The 5,023-nt window shown below is 43.2% G+C and overlaps 1 protein-coding gene across 2 annotated transcripts in view; it reads left to right on the top strand.

Moving 5' to 3' along the window:
- Positions 1 to 3,678: 3,678 nt before the first annotated feature.
- LOC140333801 (E1A-binding protein p400-like) overlaps positions 3,679 to 5,023 on the top strand; it is a 75,938-nt gene continuing 74,593 nt past the window's right edge. For both annotated transcript variants that reach the window (XM_072415711.1, XM_072415710.1), the window contains exon 1: positions 3,679 to 3,868. The gene's annotated coding sequence lies outside the window, so the exon portion shown is untranslated. The remainder of the gene's footprint in view (positions 3,869 to 5,023) is intronic.

The raw sequence follows: 5,023 nt of genomic DNA, 5'->3' as shown, positions 1-5,023 counted from the left end.
TGTTGGCGCTATATAAATCCTGTTTATTAATAATAATAATAATAATAATAATAATAACTTCTGATAGGGCTGACGTCGGCTGTTAGAAGCCTCTATGGCTCTGTTAGGTGTGGCTGTTCTTCTGTTATTTTAGATGTTTACCATGACCAAGCAAAATGTTCTCAGTCTTAGACGTCAAAAGCACATTTCTGCACTCTATCCATCAGAATATGTACCTGATTTAACTGCAACCTCAACAGTTTTTAGGCCAACAACAGCACAAGACACTAATGTCACTTAAATCCTTAAGGTATTAAGCAGGGTGTGATGTCCTAGGGCAACAAACTTGATTTTGCTTGTTGCCCCTCATCATTTTCTCCCGTGTCTATACATAGATTAGCAGATCCTTATTAAGCCCTCCCATGTCTTCCTGATTAAAGAGGCACTGTCCCAAGTCTCTGTAGCAGAATTTTAGGATTTTTACTCCAAACCTTAACTATTCCCAAACCTAAAAGGTTATTCGCTTCAAGGCTCTGAATAAATACAATTCCAAATGGAGTCCACCAAATCTGTAACTGCCTCCTTCTATCAAGGAGACCTCTGCCCTTCACCTCTTCTTTTGTATCTCAGGTGTTCAGCAAGGAGCTGCACTCCAGTGATAACCCTGTTGTATTCTTTTTTCTATTGTGGAATACTTGGAAAACTTCCTCCTGAGAAACACTGTCAGAAAATGTATCTCTTGCTTTTTTGCTAACTTCTTTAATCTCTTGGAGTATTTGGGTCTTATTAGATACTTCCTTTACCAGAAGAAGCTTCAGTTTCTCCTGTTTCCAGTTTAAATTTAATCTGATCAAATTAAATTTAAAGATCAGTTTAACTGACCCGAGAGTCACAAATTTCTCCTTGCTTGAGGAAACCCTAGCAACCTCTGAAGGTTTCACTGAACCCTACTTGAGAAACTCTGTGTTAGATGGGTATTTGATCTGACAGACAATGCCACTGAGGAAACCAGTAGGGAGGAACAATAAGTTTCACTGTCAAGAGAGTTGTAGAAGGGATCCTGTCCTGGGCAGAACTACAAGCTCCAGCCTCTGGCTCTGTAATTTTATGTATATTCCAGTTGTAGACAATTGGCAGGTAGAACTGCTCAGCTGGCAGTGCCAGGACCCAGTGGGGCGGTTTCTGCATCTGTGTTGCAGCTAGGGGACACCAGATGTGGGCCTTCTGTCCTCCAGCTTCAACAGAAAACAGGCTAGGTAGACAACTCCTAGATAGGAACAGGGCTTCCCTGCCTGTTCTGTGCAGGAAAAACGCTTGATGGAGGCGGTTTGCATGACTTGCAGAAGAAATCTTTTGCTAAACACAGTTGAAGTTGTGGGTGACCTTAAGGACTAAGCTCTTTCTGCAGCCTTTCGTAACTCTTTAAAGATCAAGACAAACTCTGCAGTTGTTTCTTTTTGCAAATCAAAGCACAGCTTCTTCTAGAAGTTAATGTCTAGGCTCCATAAGTTTTATTTTTTTTTTGCTTTATGATTAACCCAAAGTGAGGATTTTATACAGTAACTGACACCACGCTGCCTAATAATATGTTAAGACAAACATCTGTCCTAATTGCATTTATTAAAATAATGTACCTGTTCCCACTTACATACAAATTCAACTTAAGAACAAACCTACAGTCCCTATCTAGTGTGTAACCCAGGGACTACTTGTATTAGGTTTTATTTCCATATACAGAAATGTATTGGGACCCTGCACATTATATTCCAAATCAAAACAAGAAGAAAATGTATCAAATTTGTCTTATTCCCTCACAGAAAGAGAAGAAAGGGAATATTAGGCTATTCAAAATAATAGCAGCGTGAAGTTCTATTATTGAGGAAATTCATTATGTGAAGAAACAGGTGAAAATCACGGCCCCTATTCATAGGAGGAAGGCAGCAAATGTTGTACTTGCTGGTTATAGAGTGTTTCTCTCTGAAATGTGGAGTTCCAGACATTGTTCACAAGAACAGCGTACTTTGATTAAAATGTTGATTGAAGAGGGAAAAACATATAAAGAAGTGCAGAAAATGATAGGCTGCTTAGCTACAATTATCTCAAATGCTCTATAATGGCAACCAAAACTTGAAAAACATGCAACAATTTACACCCTGGAGCAGCAAACAGACATGGCGGAGGAGTATATATGCTAGAAAGGAATGACATTAGGTGAATCTATTGGCCCCTTTACAGGGAATGCACAGGTTCATGTTAAGAATTTTCTTGAAGCACCTGCAGTCCTTTTTCAGAACTTGTATAATTTGACAAGTAGTAATGACAATATAGATAAGCTCTTATTAAAAAAGAAATAAAACACTTACAAGTCCTTCTTTGTAGAATAGACAGTGATGTCCTTTTTGCAATAAAATAACCTAACCTTCCTGATGTCAATTTGTTAGGTGCACTCACCTGTCCCTATTCTTCTACATTCCCAATCTTTGGCCATCTCTATTGGTGGGGTTGGGGTGGTATAACTCCTGTGTATAAGTAAGGGGGTTCATTCAGTCCCAGCAGCCCTGGGGGATGCTGGATACCCCAGGGGTTTTATAAAGAAGACAGGCAGGTAGGTTACATTACAGAAGGGGCATCGCCTGTCACTTCTGCAATAAAAATCCTGCCTGATCACAAACTTTCAAGACAGAAGTATTGTTCAGCTTTAAAGCAAACCGATGGAGACATTAAAGGGGTAACATTTTTATATATTGGAAAATTTTTATTTTTTAAAATATTTTGTGGGGAGCCCTTCCCCTCTGTCTAGAAAAGTCGAGGTGCTTTTATCCCACTTTAATTGATGATTACATGAGTTTAGTGTATTCACACATTTTTATCTCAGGTACCCCGGGGATAACAGCTGGTAACATAGTCCACCCCAGGACCTTACATTGCCTCCAAGCTCTTTCCCTGTGCCCTGTACAGATGTCAGATGACTGTCTCTGGAAATGATCTTTCCTGGTTGTTCCAATGATCTCCAGTAAATCTGCCAGTGCTCATCGATAAATGATGGATCAGGAATGACCGGCATACACGTCAGATTGGCACAACCATTTGTCTGGGGTGACAATCATCTGACGTGTGTACATAGATTTAGTGTTCACAGGTTATTAGGAACACACTTGTTATATGTAAACCCTTACAATCTAATTTGCAGGGATAGTAAGTTATTTTCAGACTTCAAGCAAACAGATCAATACATGATTGATGTACATATACAGGAAAAGAATTGTAAATCCTGGCACACAGCAAAGCTACATCAGTGACCTGCCTCTTGTCTACATCTGGATCATTTCCCTGCCTGTGATTGGATGGTGAGGATGCAGAAGAATACTGCCAGGGTCTTCTCTCTTCTCCTGCTGTCATTCTTAGCAAAATAAGTGGAACATTACTACACATCCAGCTTCACTTTATACCCATTGCATTGCAAGGAGGAGCAGCAGACTGAGCAGGTCATCTCTCTGCTCTTTCTTATGCTGCATGGCAGGAGGCTGATGCCAAGTCACGTCCAGGTGAATGCACAGCTGCATTAATGTGAATCTCTCACAAGCTCTCAGTGACCTCATTTTGCTAATAAAGGAAGTAGCTGCTGCCAGTAGTAGCTGCCATGTACTGCTCTGGTACAGACCTCCTGTGACGTCATAGTACGGTGTTTCCGTTATTCTGGCCATCCCTGTACCTCACAGCCTCTCACTTTCCCCCTCATCCCAGGCACTGTCAGTCGGTGTCTTTGTCTATGAGGTTGGCTATGCGCATGCGCGCTCGCTCCGGGTCATCTGTCCTGTCCGGGCCTCCGTACTGCGCTGTGTTGTCAGTGAGGAGCGGCGCCCGGTGCGGGTCCTGATGGGGGAGACAGGTGAGTGTGCACGGCGGGGAGGGATAGGGCCATTGGGGAGGTGTCGGCGGACGATGTTTTCTTGGATTTGGCCGCTGTCCCTGGTGCTGGGCCTGTCACTGGGATAGAAGCCTGCCCACCTCAGTAATCTCCGGGCCTGCACTGCCCCCTCCCGGCCCGGCTCTCCTTTGCTGTCATCCCCGGCAGCTCCTGTCAGCTCTCCTCAGCATCATATCGCTTCCATGGTACCGTTAGGTCCTTCACACACCGGAACCCCGGGAAGTGCAGGGAAGGAAGGGGGTTTACTGTACTGTTACCCCGGGAATGGGGGAGGGGGTACTGTTACCCCGGGAAAGGGGGTAAGGGGTACTACACTGTTACTCTGGCAATGGGGGGAGGGGGTTACTATACTGTTACCCCCAGAATGGGAGGGGGGGTACTGTACTGTTACCCTGGGAAAGGGGGAGGGGGTACTATACTGTTACCCTGGTAATGGGGGAGGTACTGTACTGTTACCCTGGCAATGGGGGGGTGGGGGTACTGTACTGTTACCCTGGGAAAGGGGGAGGGGGGTACTGTACTGTTACCCTGGCAATGGGGGGCAGGGAGGGTACTACAGTGGTATGTATGTCCTTAATCTGTTCCAGATCCTTGGATTTACACCAAACTAATTTTTTCCATAGGAAATAAAAGGAAAATGATTAATCCATTTCCGTGAAAAAGAATTCTTATTGGTATTGGTATATTATACATTGATGGGGCTGTATAAAATAATTTAAACACTGCTTAATACTAAAATACATAAATAAAAAAGCAATGAGATGAAATGATAATTTACCCTCCCTTTACCTTGCTGAGAAGAGTAGAGTGCCTACTAGGATGGTGCTAAGAAAGGAGGAGGAGGAGATGTTCTGTAATTCACAGAGTTATAATGCGGGTTGTTCACTGAATGATGGCAACTGGCGTACTGACGCTCGTGGGCAGTCGTGGCTTTGTCTTGAGAGAGGTAAATAAGGGTAGAACGTGGTGTTATGACTCATTTTTACCCTTACAAGTTCTAGCACAAAGGTTGTATACCAAGCAAAATTTTTTCGTGTCCAAACAGGACTTATACCAAGTTGGACTTATTCCAAAGCGGACTTATACCGAGGTACCACTGTATACTGTTACCCCGGG

The sequence above is a fragment of the Pyxicephalus adspersus genome, chromosome 6 (genome assembly GCF_032062135.1).
Source record: "Pyxicephalus adspersus chromosome 6, UCB_Pads_2.0, whole genome shotgun sequence".
NCBI classification, from domain to species: domain Eukaryota; kingdom Metazoa; phylum Chordata; class Amphibia; order Anura; family Pyxicephalidae; genus Pyxicephalus; species Pyxicephalus adspersus.
This window is presented reverse-complemented; position numbering and strand designations above follow the sequence as displayed.